The sequence below is a fragment of the Schistocerca serialis genome, chromosome 7 (assembly GCF_023864345.2).
Source record: "Schistocerca serialis cubense isolate TAMUIC-IGC-003099 chromosome 7, iqSchSeri2.2, whole genome shotgun sequence".
Classification (NCBI taxonomy): Eukaryota; Metazoa; Arthropoda; class Insecta; order Orthoptera; family Acrididae; genus Schistocerca; species Schistocerca serialis.
The window spans coordinates 501,076,282-501,096,359 of record NC_064644.1 but is presented as its reverse complement, the minus strand read 5'-3'; positions in this window follow the sequence as shown (position 1 = coordinate 501,096,359).

Sequence of the window (20,078 nt, the reverse complement as noted above, 5' to 3'; positions counted from 1 at the left end):
CAATCTATGTAAATCAGTGTGCTTCATTGAAAAAAATACAGAAATTAAACAACTTTTTTACAGCTAAACACCGATGTGCTCTGTCGCAGAATAAGGGTCCACTCCTAACCCCAATAATTTATTCTTGTGACGCCAACGCACTAACAGGGTGGTTTTGCTGATGTCTGACGAATGTGAAAAGGAGCGGAGTGTCAGATATTGAAGCAATTCAGATGTGGGCTCTAGATTTTATCGAACAACATGTAAGTATTATGGAGATGCTTTGGGAATTGAAATAGGAATCACTGCATGGACGGCGAATTTCTTTGCACTTCTGAGACGCAGCATCTGAGGCTGACTGCAGAACATTTCTACTGCCGCCAACGTACATTCTGCGTAAGTATCATGAAGATAAGATTACAGCATATAGATATTCCTTTTTTCCTCGCTCTGTTAGGGAGTGAAACAGAAAAAGGAATGACTAGTAGTTGTACAGGATACTTTCCGCCACGCATCATACGGTGGCTTGCGCAGTATGTATGTAAATATAGATGTAGATACTACAGTGGTTGGTGTTGGTTTCACGTGTATCTTGACTACGATAATGAGTCCACTACGCTGCTCGTAGTAGCTTACCCGCTACAGACACTGAAATGACTACAGCAGTTATGAAATACATGAAACGTATTCGCAGTTGCGAATATGAACAACCATCAGCTGTATAAGGCAATGTTCAAAGCTTTATAGGATTTTCACTGTAGTTTCCATTTGGCGACAGATATGACCATAATAAATAGCCGTCGTATAAGGAAAAAACTAGTTTAATTGCCGTTTTTCCTTGGTTTCAGGTATTTAAGAAAGGTTTTGTCTCAAGCCCAACTAGATCTGTTCTATTGGCCCTTGGCATCCAACGCAGTCATATAGTCTACGCTACTCTACTGTAGAAGTAAGAACTGTAAGAACACGTCATCTTAGATTAGAATTCGTCAGGTCAGTACGAAATGAAAGAGCGGTCAGGCACAGTAGGTTGATATCACCAACACTTTTTCGGCAGTCTTCGATTTGCTGGTAAAATTTTGATGTGTACCCCTAGAGCAGACCAACTGCAACAGTGAAGCTAAGTGTTTAATACACTGCGCAACACAACTAAAGGATCACTTTTCCGAACCCCATTAACCGTTTCGCAGTATGACACAAAAGTTTGAAACTTAGCCCAAAGGTGCTGTAAGTAGGCTGTTTAAGTTTTTATGTTGGTAACGCCACGTAGCGCTCTGTATGAAAAACACTGACTGTGCTGTGTGCAGTCTGTGACTGGTTTGCATTGTTGTAATACTTGCTATTGTAGTGTTGAGCAGTTGGATGTGAACAGCGCGCAGCGTTGCGCAGTTGGAGGTGAGCCGCCAGCAGTGGTGGATGTGGGGAGAGAGATGGCAGAATTATGAAAAAGGACGTTCTGGACGTGCGTCCGTCAAAAAAGGAAACCTGTAAGACTAGATGTCATGAACTAATATATATATTATGACTTTTGAACACTATTAAGGTAAATACATTGTTTGTTTTTTATCAAAATCTTTCGTTTGCTAACTGTGCCTATCAGTAGTTAGTGCCTTCAGTAGTTAGAATCTTTTACTTAGCTGGCATTATTGGCGCTCGCTGTATTGCAGTAGTTCGAGTAACGAAGATTTTTGTGAGGTAAGTGATTCATGAAAGGTATAGGTTATTGTTAATCAGGTCCATTCTTTTGTAGGGATTATTGAAAGTCAGATTGCGTTGCGCTAAAATATTGTGTGTCAGTTTAGTGTTGATCAGAATAAGTAAAGAGAGAAATGTCTGAGTACGTTCAGTTCTGCTCATCTGTTTGAAAATCAAATAACGTAGGTTTACGAGCACTCTCATTTATAAAAACTTTCCAAGGGGAGATTACAGTGCCTACAAAATTCCTCTTTAAAACGATATTGCAATGCCTGTGTTGTTAAGAAGAACGATGCAGTATTCCTTCTAACATAAATGCATTTCCGAAGGAACAGACGCTGCGACGACTACAGCCGTAATGAAAAACATGAAATATATTTGCGGTTGCGAATACCAACACCCATCAGCTGTATAAGGCTATCACGACAGTAAAAATTTGTGTCGAGCCAGGACCCGAACCTGGGTCTCCCGCTTTATGCGAACGGAAGTCTTAACCACTTTTTTTTCGGAGGGGTGGCATGGAAGGGAGGGCGGAGAGGGCAGGGTCGTAGCCCGGGGTGGGCCACAGTGTCCCCTTCGCCTGTCAAGATCTCAGGGATGGTGAGGGGAAATCAGTTGTGGCAATTTATTTATTTATTTTAATATATTGTAATTCGTATTTACTTTATACCACAACGAAAATAAATGTACCTAGTACCGGATCGTGCTCTGAGTAAACAAAACAAATATCTCGGTACTTTCCTACACCGAAGTAATATACACAGGGAAACGAAAAATTTGCTTCGTGCACGATGCAGAAGGGTGTGTCGCTACTCTCTTTATACTTCATCATCCATGTTCGTCTTCACGCATGTCGTATGTTTTTCCACCGATAATCGGACTTGTTCTTCTCAGCTGAGTCAGTGGGTATCTGCTTCTACCTATTGATGATCCAGTTGCGTAGAGGCTCACGTGTGGCACTCCCTAAGTAGTTAGAAAAACATTGTCCATGTTTTGGGTGCCGTACAATCTTGTAATGACGTTCGTGTAGGTAGTTCCAAAAGTCCAATAAATCCTTAGGTCCATCGTGAAATAAGTATTGTACTTCATGCCAACAGACCCACGTGATTCCGTTGGTTTTCGTGCACGGGAAATACTGTCCATCCGGAAATAGTAGAAGCCGAGGTGTGGTGTGTTCCGTAGTCAGCTGTAGAAAATACTACAAAATATGTTGCACCAAGCGCCATACGTCTTTTGCTGTGCCACATGTGAGACAGTGCTCATCCGTGTCCGGTATTCCGCAGTCTACACATAGAGGCGAGTCCGCCCTATTTATCTTGTGGAAGCGTGATCGGGTGATCTGTTTACCGTTGGTTGTGGTATGTTATGTAGATCGGACTTCTGTATTCAGTGTTACCACGTGCATCGTCCGCCACATCACCTTCCACCATGTTTGGTGGGTGCCTCTGCTGTAGGACGCGAAATACACTCCTGGAAATTGAAATAAGAACACCGTGAATTCATTGTCCCAGGAAGGGGAAACTTTATTGACACATTCCTGGGATCAGATACATCACATGATCACACTGACAGAACCACAGGCACATAGACACAGGCAACAGAGCATGCACAATGTCGGCACTAGTACAGTGTATATCCACCTTTCGCAGCAATGCAGGCTGCTATTCTCCCATGGAGACGATTGTAGAGATGCTGGATGTAGTCCTGTGGAACGGCTTGCCATGCCATTTCCACCTGGCGCCTCAGTTGGACCAGCGTTCGTGCTGGACGTGCAGACCGCGTGAGACGACGCTTCATCCAGTCCCAAACATGCTCAATGGGGGACAGAGATACATGCGGACGTGCATTGTCCTGTTGGAACAGCAAGTTTCCTTGCCGGTCTAGGAATGGTAGAACGATGGGTTCGATGACGGTTTGGATGTACCGTGCACTATTCAGTGTCCCCTCGACGATCACCAGTGGTGTACGGCCAGTGTAGGAGATCGCTCCCCACACCATGATGCCGGGTGTTGGCCCTGTGTGCCTCGGTCGTACGCAGTCCTGATTGTGGCGCTCACCTGCACGGCGCCAAACACGCATACGACCATTATTGGCACCAAGGCAGAAGCGACTCTCATCGCTGAAGACGACACGTCTCCATTCGTCCTTCCATTCACGCCTGTCGCGACACCACTGGAGGCGGGCTGCACGATGTTGGGGCGTGAGCGGAAGACGGCCTAACGGTGTGCGGGACCGTAGCCCAGCTTCATGGAGACGGTTGCGAATGGTCCTCGCCGATACCCCAGGAGCAACAGTGTCCCTAATTTGCTGGGAAGTGGCGGTGCGGTCCCCTACGGCACTGCGTAGGATCCTACGGTCTTGGCGTGCATCCGTGCGTCACTGCAGTCCGGTCCCAGGTCGACGGGCACGTGCACCTTCCGCCGACCACTGGCGACAACATCGATGTACTGTGGAGACCTCACGCCCCACGTGTTGAGCAATTCGGTGGTACGTCCACCCGGCCTCCCGCATGTCCACTATACGCCCTCACTCAAACTCCGTCAACTGCACATACGGTTCACGTCCACGCTGTCGCGGCATGCTACCAGTGTTAAAGACTGCGATGGAGCTCCGTATGCCACGGCAAACTGGCTGACACTGACGGCGGCGGTGCACAAATGCTGCGCAGCTAGCGCCATTCGACGGCCAACACCGCGGTTCCTGGTGTGTCCGCTGTGCCGTGCGTGTGATCATTGCTTGTACAGCCCTCTCGCAGTGTCCGGAGCAAGTATGGTGGGTCTGACACACCGGTGTCAATGTGTTCTTTTTTCCATTTCCAGGAGTGTATATCACTCACCAACGCCTGTTTCAAATGGTTCAAATGGCTCTGAGCACTATGGGACTTAACATCTGTGGTCATCAGTCTCCTAGAACTCAGAACTGCTTAAACCTAATTAACCTAAGGACATCACACAAATCCATGCCCGAGGCAGGATTCGAACCTGCGACCGTAGCAGTCCCAACGCCTGTTTCGTCGGTGGTACTGCGATACGGACGTAATGGTGTTCAATGTAAAAGTGTCCGAAGTAGTAGAAGGGTGGGGGTATGTCTTGTGTCGTCAGTGGGGGCATAAGAGAGGACGGATCTAAGGACTCCAACAGCAAACCTGTCAAACTTTCCGAGTGGTGGCGCACAGCTTGATGTGATAGCTGACAAACAGGGCTGCCACCTTGTCGTGGGCACGGACTAGGCCAAGACCTCTCCTTTCTGGGGCAAGGGTCAGCCACTCATAACTCACTTTGGAGAGCATGCCTGTACTCACACAGGCTCCGAATGCCACTAATAGACGTTGAGCTATCAGTAACGGTACCTCAAGGACACACACTATGTGTGGAAGGTGCGTTGCGAGATAAACATTGACATGGAGTCAATGTCGGTGAAGGCTTCAAAGAAAAAGAATTACTCTTTATACGTCGAGAAAAAGCATGATATTAACCTGTGTTCTCTTTATTTACAAGCAGGCAGGACGCCAATACCTACGAAAGCACAAAAGAGATATACATTTCTTTTAATGCCAAGCAAAACCACTGTACCTATAGAGAAAAAAATGGTGTAAGACAGGCGCTGTATACATAATACTTTAAATTTATGAATTCTTAGTAATTTTCGTTGTCCTCCTAAATTAGTAACTCATTGCAGCAATTAAAATTCATGACTGTGACAGGATTACTAACTGACCACTTTAACCACTACCCCAACCTACCAATCGAGTCCGCCGCGTTTACGAAATGATATGATATGGTCTGTAACGTCACACCTTTCCCATGAGAAAGAAATGATATAGTGATTGAAAGCGGCGCCGAGCGTCTTCGACGGAAATGCACAAATACCACATGACACTGAATCCCGAGAACGGAGATATGAGGAACATAAATTAATTGAAAGTTCATCAGATCTGCTTGTTTTCGAGATACCTTATATGGGAAAGTGCCAGTCCTTAATAGTGATGGCGAAGTTACTCATGTGGCAGTTGCTAGTGCAGGAAATGTCTTGAGCATCTTTGAATCATATATTTTATCACCTTGTTTAACATTTATCAGAAGATGCAGATGAACTATACACTTATCGTATCTATCTTACGACGAAAGTTTGATGTAATGAAAAAAATTGTGAATTGCTTCAGGTACATCACACAGCAACCAAAAAGTATATTTAGGAGGAAAATGTATGTCTTCAGATGCAGATACAGAAAGAAAGATATGAAAAAGCGAGCAGTGCTGCTATTCAGAACGTTTTGCACCTCCAGATTTGCCTCAGTTTGTTCCATTTCTGTAGCTTTTATTTCTGGTGATGATTCCCCTAAGTGAGAAACTAAACACAAAATACTGTTATTAATGATCCCTTGGAGCCCTTTCTCAGCCTTTCTTGTGAAGTAACCAAGGATTTCCATAACAGATACTTCTGCTCTATCCTACAATGTGTTGAATGGAAGTTGCGAGACGGCTCATTATGCAAAGCTTGTCGTACGATTTAATCACTCATTTTCGTTCTGGGCGTTTGCAGATCGAATGAAGGAAACGAGAAAAGACTTACAAACCAAATTGTTACTCCAGCGATGTGTTGCCACTAAGCCATCATGACACTGCTGCAGTACATTTTTTCTTTACGTATTTACTTCCTAATGTGGGGTACTCGGCAAATGACATTACTGAGCAACCTTAGCTTAGGTGGCAAACGTCAAATCTGGATTCAAACAATGAATTTTACCCACTCAGTTTCACATCTTAAACGGAGGTCAATAAAACTCTCAGAATTCTAGATCTGACCATACGCAGAATCTGGCTCACTGTGGGATGCAGAAGTGTGTGAAGAAAGTTCCGTCAGACTTCTCGAGGTGTCACAGAAATGTATCTGCTTGTGATGTAGTGTAACCTTCGCTCGTTTGAGTCCGCTCCATTCCCTTGTCCCTTTAAATCGTACATCGAATATTTGCAAATGCTATCAGTCTAATGGAACCCCAAACATAATTCGTTTCGTTCTCGAACTTACCTGCAACAGCAAGAAGTTCCATAAATATGAAAACCAAATAGTTCATGGCTGCATCAAGATCAGAAGATATTACGTTCGAGAATTTCCTTGCCCCAAAGCAGCTAGCTACCAGCTACCGGCCACACACCGTTCATCAGCTATGAGTGTATTTATCAACAGTCAAGTTCTTATTTGAAGTTCCGGTATTTATCTCGCAGTTATGATTTGCATTTTACACGCCTGAAACTTATGAATCTTGTCCATGTACGATAAAATATAGTCGCAAGTGGAAAAATTATTGTAGGATAGAGCAGAAGAGACTGTTTTGGAAATACTGAGTTACTTCACTAGAAAGGCCGAGAAAAGACTCGAAGAGAGCATTAACGACAGTATTTTGTGTGTTGTTTGTTATCTAGTGAATCATCATCTGTGACAAACGCTACCAAAGCAATCAACAAATTTAGTTAAGTCTGGAGGTGAGAAACATACTGAATAGCAGAACTGAACGCTTTTCCGTATCTTCCTTTTGTATCTGCATGTGAAGAGACACACTTCTCTCGTAAATATACATTTGGATTACTGTATGATATACCTAAAGCAGTTCACAATTGTGACTCCAATAAACATATTTTTTAATTCCATCAAAATAGATACGATAAGTGTATAATTCATCTGCATCTTCTGGTACATGTTAATCATGGTGATAACATATATGCTTCAAAGGCGCTCAAGCCATTTCCTGCACGAGCAGTTGCCATATGAGTAACTTCGCAATCACTGTGTCGGAATTTTATGGCATTTTCGTTAGCAGCTATTGAGGACTGCGTTTCCATCTGAGCTCTTGATATTCATGAGATTGGTTCTCTATTCTCCAAATGTCTTTTTAATTTTCCTGTAGGCAGTATCTCTCTTACCCCTAGTGATATACGCCTCTTCATCCTTACATTTGTCCTCTAGCCATCCCTGCCTAGCCATTTTGCACTTCCTGTCGATCTCATTTCTGAGACGTTTGTATTCCTTTTTGCCTGCTTCATTTACTGCATTTTTGTCTTTTCTCCTTTTATCAATTAAATTTTGTATCTCTTCTGTTATCCAAGGATTTCTATCAGCCCTCGTCTTTTTACCTACTTGATCCTCTGCTGCCTTCACTATTTCATCCCTCAAAGGTACCCATTCTTCTTCTACTGCATTGCTTTCCCCCATTCTTGTCAATCGTTCCCTACTGCTCTCCCTGAAACTCTCTACAACCTTTGGTTCTGTCAGTTTATCCAGGTCCCATCTTAAATTCCCACCTTTTTGCGGTTTCTTCAGTTTTAATCTACAGTTCATAACCAATAGATTGTGACTCCACATCTACCCCTGGAAATGTCTTACAATTTAAAACCTGGTTCCTAAATCTCTGTCTTACCATTATATAATCTATTTGATACCTTTTAGTATCTCCAGGCTTCTTCCATGTATACAACCTTCTTTTATGATTCTTGACCCAAGTGTTAGCTATGATTAAGTTGTGTCTGTGCAAAATTCTACCAGGCGGCTTCCTCTTTCATTTCTTACCCCCAATCCATATTCACCTACTACGTTTCTTTCTCTCCCTTTCCCTCCTACCGAATTCCATTCAACCATGACTATTAAATTTTCGTCTCCCTTCACTAACTGAATAATTTCTTTTATTTCATCATACATATCTTCAATTTCTTCGTCATCTGCAGAGCTAGTTGGCATATAAATTTGTACTACTGTAGTAGGCGTGGGCTTCGTGTCTATCTTGGCCACAATAATGCGTTCACTATGCTGTTTGTAGTAGCTTACCCGCACTCCTATTTTTTTATTCATTATTAAACCTACTCCTGCATTACCCCTATTTGATTTTGTATTTACAACCCTCTATTCACCTGACCAGAACTCTTGTTCCTCCTACGACCGAATTTTACTAATTCCCACTATATCTAACTTTAACCTATCCATTTCCCTTTTTAAATTTTTTAATCTACCTGCCCGATTAAGGATTCTGACATTCCACGCTCCGACCTGTAGATCGCCAGTTTTCCTTCTCCTGATAACATCGCCCTTCTGAGTAGTCCCCGCCCGGAAATCCGAATGGGGGGCTATTTTACCTCCAGAATATTTTACCCAAGAGGACGCCATTATCATTTAACCATACAGTAAAACTGCATGCCCTCGGGAAAAAATACGGCTGTAGTTTCCCCTTGTTTTCAGTCGTTCGCAGTACCAGCACAGCAAGGCCGTTTTTGTTAGTGTTACAAGGCCAGATCTGTCAGTTATCCAGACTGTTGCCCCTGCAAATACTGAAAAGGCTGCTGCCCCTCTTCAGGAACCACACGTTTGTCTGGCCTCTCAACAGATACACCTCGGTTGTGGTTGCACCTACGGTACGGCTATCTGCATCGCTGAGACACGCAAGCCTCCCCACCAACGGCAAGGTCCATGGTTCATGGTTCCTAACAACACAATAATTCACTGTCGCGTCCAGTTTCCGTCCTCCTTTGTCGCCGCGCCGGGGAATAGAGGCGATTCCCACGTCCACACGTGCTCTATGGGACTGAGATCCGCAACTTTGGGAATCCAGTCCAGCAGCTCAATGTCTCGGTTCATCTGGAACCAGTGTTTTACACAGTTCGCTGTATGGGTTGGAGAAATATCATGTTGGAACATTATTCTGCCACCTAATAATCTGTGACGAACAGAAGGAAGCATTACGTTCTCCAGTAATTAGCTGTAGTAATGACTGGAAAAAGGACTGCACAGTTGCCGCAGAACGCCACATTCATTTTCTCTGAACTAAATATTTCCCTTTATTCGGACAACTACTTCTAAAAACGACCAAGAAGCATTAAAAATGTCCTTGAGGCACGTGTGGAGCAGCAGCAGAGTGAAGAAGTTAATAGCGAATTTTCTGATTTTGAGAAAACCGAAGGAACGATCTCTTCTGCTTCTTAAACTCATTCAACCTATTGGAATTTTTTTGATGAGATAAGCATATGTGAGCGATCTATATACGGTATACGGACATTTCCATTTGTACAAGGTGCTTTTTTTATAAAAAAAGGTTTCAGTTATGACAAATATTTTACAATGTGATGATGTTTATCCACATGACAGCTTGGCGTGAAGTCGAACGTAAAATGAACACGTTTCATAACAAAACCTTTTTTTAAGGCCTGAGGATGACAGCAAAGCCTACCTAAACTAGTTGTCATAAATAAAGAAATATTTATGAGATCTAGGCTGTTGAATGTTTTCAGCAAGTTGCTAGCGATAATGGCAGTAATAATCGAAGTATTCGGTAAATGCATACACTTGAATCATATTTCTCGATCTAAGAAATTTCTTTAAATAGTGAAAATTTCAAAATGGCTTTGAACAGAGACTATGAGGGCTACGTGATGGCTAACACCATATTTGCACCCCGCTGACGTGAGGCAAACGTAAATTCCTAGTCAGAAGCGTGCTGATTATCAACCAGTTAATAGAGAACTGAATGTTTTCGATGTGGCAATTTGTCAGCTCAGCGCATCATAATTTACGACACAATCCTGAATGCAGCAAATGTGGGGTTCAATGGTCTGCTGGTCTGAACTTAGTTTCTAAGTTTCAAGGTATTTCCCCAAGCATTATAAACACATACGAACAGATCTCCTTCCCCTCTAGTAATCCCAACTGAAGAACGTCTAGCTCCACCGTAGTTCAGAATCCACATTATAAACATCGTGTCCCTTAGCTACCAAATAGGGCTGAGAAAATTTACGTTAGACCTTAGCAAAGGTGGAAGTCGCGGCAAACAGAAACTCTGTCGCCAGTTAACTTCTTTAGACTGCAAACGTTATTTTTATTAATGAGACAATTGTCGTTTAAGGTCACAAGGCACTTAATTTATTTGAGCTTGAGACGTTGAAAAATTTGGTGCTTCAGTGAGGTTCGAATTCGGCTCTTATCTTACAGGGTATAGTTCGATCATTTTGTTGTTTTTCCCAACACTGCAAACTCCTCTAGATCTCCACGAACGGCTGACATGGAATTTCGGATCCTGGTCCTGCACAAAAATGTCCATGGTTCCATTTCAAGCCAACGATATGCACACTTAAATACTGGAGGTAAATAATTTTCGTTTTTGGTGTCTGCTCATGTTTCTTCAACAACAACGACAGACGCCGTTATTTCCGCTCAAACATGCACACGTTTCACAACTGTAGAGCAAATATTTCTTGGGTAGAAAACAACGCGGGAGAAGCAGTGTTCGCTTCCCGGTCAGGCAAACGATTTGTATCCTCATTCCAAATTCCATCGTCATGCTGCTGATGAAAAAATTCGATATCTAGTATCTGATTTTACTTAACAAACGATCTGATTACATGCTGGGTCCGAGTCGACGGTCACAAAACATTACGTTATGGCACTTCGTTTTAAATGCGAGCAAACTTTGTCATTTGAAACTTAATCACCTGAAATTATATCAATTCTTTTTCGTCGTCAGTTAACAGGGAGATAAGGATCTTGGCAGGATTCCAGGCACAGCACAAAAATTTTCGTGTTCGGATTTGCTGATATTAATCGACTCTTTATGACGAACGTTGCTATGATCGAGTCTCAGTCAGGCACGAAAGCTTTGCTTAGTTACAACGGCTAGAGGTGTTCGGTTTCAGTACAGCTCCTGAGCAAAAAAGTTCAAGTCGTTTAAAGTTCCAACATGTGCACTAATAATTGCTCAGTCATGAGAACAGAGAAATTACTGTTGATATGATGTTAATTTCGAGGTTTCTCTGGGGCATCTGTCGCTGTTAATCGCTTTGCTTTTAATTGGTTGGTTCAATATTGAGTTTATGAGAAATCACTGGTAATATGAACGATGTTTCGCAGATATCGGAAAACATTTTAAAGAGCAAAAATAGTTCGAATTGTCATAGAACTTCAGGAGTCCAGATATTATCTCAAAATCTCTTGTTCATAGATATCTTATTTCCTATCGTCTGCTTCATTTGTTACATTTTCATATTTCTCTTTTCGTGAATTAAATTCAATACGTCGTAAGTCATCCACGCACTACCCTTGGGTCTTCCTTTTCGCCCATATGATCTTCTACTGCCTCCACTATTTCATCTGTCAAAGCTACATATTTGTCTTCTACTGTAAATCCTCTATTTCAATCAATCGGTGCTCTCTTTGAGACTCTCGAGCACCAACTGTTTTTCAATTTATCCAGTTCCCATTCCCTTAGTGTCCTACAGTCCTGCAATTTATTCAGTTCTAGTCACCAGTTTATAACCAATAAATTATTCTCAGAGTCAACATCTGCCGCTGGAATGTTTTCCAGTTTAAATACTAGGTTTCAGATATCTCTCTCACAATTACAAAATCTGCCTGAAACCTAGGGATATCTCTAGGTCACTTCCACCGACAACTTCTTTTCGTGATTCTACGTTACACAGCCAAATAAATTTCCTCCCCATCCATGAAGGTCCATAAAACAGAGGGAGCGGTGAGCAACGCGACTCGAATTCACGGAGACTGCAGTTAAAACTTCCGTTTGGTCAACCAGACTTTGGTTTCCCGCTGTTTCTGCACATCGCTCAAGTCAAATGCTGGAATAGTTCCTCAGGAAAACAGCACGTCCTGTTTCCTCCCTCGTGCCTCCCTAATCCAAGCCTGTGCTCCGTCTCCATTGACCTCGACGACAATGGGAGGTTAAACACTAATCTATCTTCCTCATTTTTCCCAGTGCTTCTTTGGACAGCTAGATTCGTCTCATCATTTAATTTTTGTCCCGCGAGCATACACATACTTCTCCGAACAGCTACGACAATTTCACTAAGTTAATCATTTACTTTGTTACTAAACTCCAGACTGTAGGACCGCATAACGACCTTCGTGTACCATGTAAGCTGACGAATCTTACTCAAATCAGCTGACACGGGGTGTGGCACTTGGAAGGATGGTAGCTTAATCCTGCACCCGCAGTCTACATTTAGGCTTCCGTGGTTTTCCTGCATCGCTTAAGGTTAATGTTGGAATGGTTTCTTTGAAAACGTGACGGCCGATTACCTTCCCTAGCTTTCGCCTATTGGTGCTTGTGTTCAGTTTCTAATGACCTCTTCGTCGAAGGAGCGTTAAACCACATACCTCCTTAACATTTTCGTTCCAGTAAGCTTACGCTGAAGATGTGCTCCTCAGCCAGCTACCTCACGAATAGCCCCTTTTTGGCATCTAGCATAGTTAATCACTTGCGCAATCATTACACTGAATGTGTGACTACGTAATAACCTTTATGTCATGTTACTTATTTATCTTTCTTAGTTTAATTGTTAAGTTAAGGTTCTTCTCGAGTCTTTGAAACAATTGTCCTTGCATTTTGGTGCTATTAGTTTCATGAAGAAATACATAGGATTCCAAGAACATTACGTGCTTCATTTACTCATCCTTTAATTGTAGAAAAAAGCAACACAGATAGGGAAGCGAGGTTAGAAAATGCCTTACTTCGCCGTCCGTGATGCCGCTTGCTCTGTCCCCTATGGTTTAATGTTGGCAACGCTGGCCCCTTACTGTTAGACTGACACATGAAATCGGGTCAGGGCAGGTAAGTTTCCACACCTCTGTTCCGTTCATATCTCCCTCGTTATCCTGAGTGCCTGGTGACGCCGCCCCTTAATGCCCTGTTTTTTCGTTCTTTCTTTTTCCCTTTTCCTTCCCAGTCCTGCTTCGCATTTTGATAACGTCGTTCTCGTTATGGCACGCTAGAAATATGAGACCACCCCTTCAGCTGACGTCTCCGCCACTCAAAGTAAACGAGTATACAGAAGCATTATATGTCGCACATCAATTACAGTCTGCCACAATCGATATTTCGTCGATTACAATGTGGTCCTTAATCCAGCCACCACTTTCTTATTGAATATAGTCTGTGTTTTCCTTAAATTTCCGTGTACTGTAATCTTGATTCTTTCCAGCTGCCAGACGAATATCACCATTGAATCATTTCCGTCTTTTGCAGTTCTTCATAGACATATACTCTTTTTTCAGAAAAGTTCCAGGACTGGATTTTCTATTCTTTTTCTTTTTTATTATTAGATAGAAAATTGCATTTACCACGTAATGATCCTAGCTCCTATCAAAGTAGTCCGCTTGCCTATCTACACACAGCTTCCAACGTTTCTGGAGGTCGTGGAAGGAGGCTGAGAAATTTTCAACGGCGATGCTTGTACGCCAATTTGTCACAGCCCATTGGATATTTGCGGTATCCCGATGGAACTTTCCTTTCGGTCGCCTTTTCACTAGCGGAAACGAGAAAAAAATCGAGAGAGGTCGGGCGAAGATGGCGGATGTGGGATGGCAATAAAAGAATGTCTGGCCAGACACTCGGTAACGTTGCACTGTGATGCAGTAAGAACCAGTCCTGAGAATGCCACAAATCAGGGAGGCGACGTCGAATTGTTTATCGCAAACGTTTCAAGACTCCGATACAATGAATTTGGTTATCTCCTTGACCTGGAAAAACATACTCATAGTGAACTAATCCTGTACTATCAAAGAATGCGATCAACATTGTCTTTTATATCGAAGTTTGTCGTTTGACGTTTTTCGAGTTTGGTGTTCCAGTACTTCGCCAATCAGCGCTTTGACGCTTCGTGTGAGAGTTATACTGGTAGCACCAACTTTCATCTTCAGCAACAATCTTTGACATACATGTGGGATCCCTTCTGGTTTTATCCATAGTTCAACAGAAATTTTTCCTCTTTCTATTCATCTGTTGGTGCGTGAGAGACGAGTTTTGCGTTAAGTTTCCGTTTCCATAAACCTTCGCGTAAAATCTTATGACACACATCACGATTCAAATAAAGTTCTTCTGATATCGCGCACACAGTTATATGACGATCTTACATACTGCACGTTTGCATCGGTATGCGCAGTAAGCGGGCGACCGGCTCTGGGATTGTCTTCTACTGAATCTCTGACCTCACGAAATCTTTTGTGGCACTCAAAAACACGTCTTCTTGGAAGTGCCTTATCTGCATATGCTTGCTTAATCATTCTTCACGTTTCACTAGGGGCTTACCCTGCTTGATGCGGGACATAATGTTCAGTCTTTGCTCACAATCAGCATCCAGCATGTCGCAGTACTTAATGCACCAAGAACCCAAACAGTACTTTTCTAAGCACAGCCTAGTCACCGAGTGAGTCTGCGGGGAAACAAGGCCAAGGTCATTTCAAGGATGCACACATACCAGGTAACATAAAAACACCATATTTTCCCTTTTTAGCATTTTAAGTAATTCACGAGTTTCTTGGTGTGGCTATTCTCCGCAACAAGAACATAAATATTCGTTTTTCGGAACTGAAACTCCTTTTACTGCTGCAATCTGTATTTATTTATTTTCCAGACGCGTTTTAGTTTTCACATCAAGGCACATTCAATGGATTTAATCACGAGTAATATAGTTCACGTCATAATAATTACACTAGTATCTACAGTTCACCAAAGTCGTGTTCCACAGTAGTTGCTTTACACAATATGAATATTACAAAACAAAAATATCGTGAAGTGAAAAGGTGTCGATAGTTTATAAGTGAAGGACAGTGCAACCTATAACTTATGAACAGATGGCACGTTCCACATTTTTCAGCCGGAAAACCAAGTAACCGTAAGTTGTAACTTAGTGTCACTTTTTACATTACTATACCTCCGTCCCGTTCATATCTGCCTCGTTACGTGAAAATTATGAACTTTTTTTACTGTACAACCTTTGCGTACAACAATACAAACTGTGTAATTTCACATTAAGTGCAATGGGATGGTTAAATGTAAAAGGCGAACCGCGCCTGCAACTTAAATAAAATATACAGACTGCAGCAAGAAAAAGGTGTTTCATTTTATAAAAATGGAGATTTAAGTAAATTTATTGTTGTCGAATCTCCTCAGCACGAAGTGAACTACATCGAAATATGTAACAGTCTACGCAGGTTTAGGATAATTGCAGTTGGAAAAGTAACGGTTAATTTTGTACGTATCCTGTACTTTACTACCTAGTCATGAAGTATTCATCACTAGTTAGTTTAGCCAATAATCAGTATTATTTATGTGTCTCACATGCTGTTACGGTTGAACAGTGAGCACGCTCCTGTCGGAAACAGGTACTCAGATCTTTAGCGCTGAAGTCAGTCACAGGACCTATTAAAAAGAGATCACGCAATGAACATCTGACATTCAGAAACGGTCTGTGGAGTTGACACGACAGGGACAGAACTGCGATCAACGAGAAACGGTGGCTAAATATGGTAGCACTTACCTGGCCTGAACGCGGTTGCAAATTTAGAAGTGGCTGCAGAACACACACTGGCGGTACCTGTTCCGACTGCAGTAAAACTAGGAAAGTCACTCGAGGAAGCAATACAAGTAAAATCTAAACAACACACAGAGATTAGGCCTTAGGCCTATTTCGATTGGCCAACTGTTGCCTGCACGGCAGTATAGAGGTGAGCTCTGATCGAGGAACAAGTGATGAGAATGTAGCCAACCCCTCAGCAGCTATTGCCAGTATATGGATCTTGATGATGCCACTACTTCTTATCAAGCAGCTCCTCATTTGACATCACGAGGCTGAGTGGACTCCGTTACACACCTCTCTAGCTCGGAAATATGCGAGGGCGTACCAGAATGGAAGCCAGGTTCTTACACATCATAGTCAGCGACACTAGCTATTTTTTTTTCTTTCCTTTCTATTTCTTTGTCGTCTTCTTCAGCTCTGGGCGTATGCCACAGGACACTTCTCAAATTCCCTTCCATTACGGCCTCATTTATTATTATTTTGTCACTATTACACTACAGGCCATTAAAATTGCTACACCACGAAAATGAAATTTAACCAACAAGAGGAAGATGCTGTGATATGCAGATGATTAGCTTTTCAGACCATTCACACAAGTTTGGCGCCGGTGGCGACACCTACAACGTGCTGACACGAGGAAAGTTTCCAACCGATTTGTCACACACAAACAGCAGTAGAACGGCGTTGCCTGATGAAACGTTGTTGTGATGCCTCATGTAAGGAGGAGAAATGCGTACCGTCATGTTGCCGACTTTGATAAAGGTCGGATTGTAGCCTATCGCGACTGCGGTTTATCGTATCGCGACATTGCTGCTAGCATTGGTCGAGATCCAATGACTGTTAGCAGAATATGGAATCGGTGCGTTCAGGAGGGTAATACGGAACGCCGTGCTGTATCCCAACGGCCTCCTATCACTAGCAGTCGAGATGACAGGCATCTTATCCGCATAGCTGTAACGGATTGTGCAGCCACGTCTCGATCCCTGAGTCAACAGATGGGGATGTTTGCAAGACAACAACCATCTGCACGAACAGCTCGACGCCGTTTGCCGCAGCATGCACTATCAGCTCGAAGACCGTGGCTGCGATTACCCTTGATGCTGGATCACAGACAGGAGCGCCTCCGATGGTGTAGTCAACGACAAACCTGGGTGCAGGAATGGCAAAACGTCATTTTTTCGGATGAATCCCGCTTCTGTTTACAGCATCATGATGGTCGCATCCGTGTTTGGCGACATCGCGGTGAACGCACATTGGAAGCGTGTATTCGTCATCGCCATACTGCCGTAAAACCCGGCGTGATGGTATGGGGTGCCATTGGTTACACGTCTCGGTCACCTCTTGTTCGCATTGACGACACTTTGAACAGTGGACGTTACATTTCAAATGTGTTACGACCCGTGGCTCTACCCTTCATTCGATCCCTGCGAAACCCTACATTTTAGCAGGATAATGCACGACGGCATGTTGCAGATCCTTCACGGGCCTTTCTGGATACGGAAAATGTTCGACTGCTTCCCTGGCCAGCACATTCTCTAGATCTCTCACCAATTTCAAACGTTTGGTCAATGGTGGCCGAGCAACTGGCCGAGTCATGGTAGTTGAAGCTAGACGCTTGGGACATTCCATATTCCGAGATCCACGGTGTCAAGAGGGAGCCGAGAATACCGCATTTCAGGCGTTACGCAGTGGTCGACGGTCTTCACTTAACAACAGAGTGGAGGGGCGTTTGCGTACAGTTTCAAGTGCCAACAGACAAGCAGTAATGCGTGAAATAACTACAGAAATCAATGTGGGACGTACGACGAGAGTATCCGTTTGGATAATGCGGCGAAATTTGGCGTTAACGAACTGTTGCAGCAGACGAACGACGCGAGTGCCTTTGTCAACAGCATGATATCAGCTGCAGCGCCTCTCCTACGCTCGTAATCATATCGTTTGGAACCTGGACGACTGAAAAATAATGGCCCGGCCAGTTGGTAATAACTGATGGTAGTGTTCGAGTCTGACGCAGACACCACGAAGCCATCGACCCATGTTGTCGACAAGGCACTGTGCAAGCTGGTGGCAGCTACATAATGGTGTGATAACAGTTTACAAAAAAAAAAGAAATGTTCAAATGTGTGTGAAATCTTGTGGGACTTAACTGCTAAGGTCATCAGTCCCTAAGCTAACGCGCTACTTGACCTAAATAATCCTAAGGACAAACACACACACCCATGCCCGAGGGAGGACTCGAACCTCCGCCGGAACCAGCCGCACAGTCCATGACTGCAACGCCTGAGACCGCTCGGCTAATCCCGCGCGGCTATCAGTTTACATGGAATGCACTGGGTCCTCTGGTCTAATTGAACCGCTCATTAACTGGAAATGGTTATGTTCGGCCACCTAAGGGTCATTTGTAGCCATTTATGGACTTCATGTTTCCAAAAGACGATGAATTTTTATGAATGGTGGGCTTAATGTAGTTCCCAAGTTGTGCAGCGACCGTAAAATATAAAATTACCAAATAAGCATCAACCAGTCGCAAAATCAAGTTTTATTTATTCACTTTTGCAAATCGATTTCAACTGATTAACAGCCATCAATGGTGCTTTCAATGAATATGGGCCCTGAGTAGTAATACTGTCTTAAGCAGAGGTCTGCTACCTGTCACAGATAATTCTAACTCTAACCATTTAAATACCTGCTGATGGTTTCTACATGCACGAAGCTACATTGACATGCCACATGTGTTATGAGTGTTCCACTCTTTTTTCAGGCAGTGTATTTACTAATCAGCAAGTCAAACCAAAATATTATTGGTAAAGTTAAATTTGCAAAACAGTTGAAAGCTGGTGTTCTGAGAAACTATATCACTTGCAGCTACAGGAAATACGCAGATATGAGGTTGAATCACTCATCACATCATTAAGGAGTAAAGAATCCATCTGTATGACGAAATTTCAAATAGCATTACTAATACATTGCACCATAAATGTATTACTTCTGTAGTCAGTCATCTGTACAATGTGTTGTCCAGGTATGTTCAGTTTCCTGACAGACTGAAATACTTGCTGGGGAAATCGCATTACAAACTGGGTGAAACAGATTGCTGGCCAATTCCTTTGCAATATTTTCAGAAGTTTTGTAAACAGCACTGTATAGGAGAGTTGTGGTACATCTCACTACAACTAACTGTTGTCGTAATTATAGACTGGTGTCACAAAGCGTCCACAAAGAATATTATTTTGTAACACCCCACCCTCACTTATCTGGTTTTGGTGTATGTTCACCCCAGCTAATTGACTAACAGACCAACAGAGAGTGCAAAACTGCCACAATGTCAGATAACGCAAAGAAAGTAATAAGGCCCTGTGACTCCTGATTGAACTGTGGTGGCAGTGTTGACATTAATTGGTTCAGAATTGATCCCTTTTAATTAAAAAGGGGTGCACATTGATGTTATATTCAGCTATTGAACACAGATGCAAATGTTGAACATAAAATTAATTAAGAAAGTGACTTGGGATTTCAACTACTTGACTGAAAACAGATGCAGTCGATTAGCACAGATTTATTTTAACTCACGACCTTCAATCATCACATTACATGACTCTCCTAACAGGCAGTGGTAATAAGTTGCGTTTGCGTGGAGTAAAGCGCGATAACTCAAAAGTAATTCCTATCAACTGACCCAGGCGTAATGCGATGTGCGAGAAGAAGTCTACAATACACGGCCCATGGAAACTTTGCCGACGTGATCCAACAAATTAACCAGTGGCCGGAGCGGGCGCAATATCACCGAATACAGCGTGGCGGAGCGGCGTCGTTGTGTGGACGTCGGCCGACCTAGTGGTGCTGCAAGGCTGCGCTCGTCTATTCACTCCTAGCTATCCGCTCAGTACACAGCTGAACCAAAACCTTCTATCTCCAAGCTCAATCGTTCCATTTGCTAAGTCCTAAACTGCAGAGATGCTCACTCTTTCTCAGGCAAGCTGAGTAAAGAACACCACGTCCGCACTCTAGGCAAGCTGGGAATGGAAGACCTCTATGGAGACTTCTCACAGTCTGCTCTTCGCC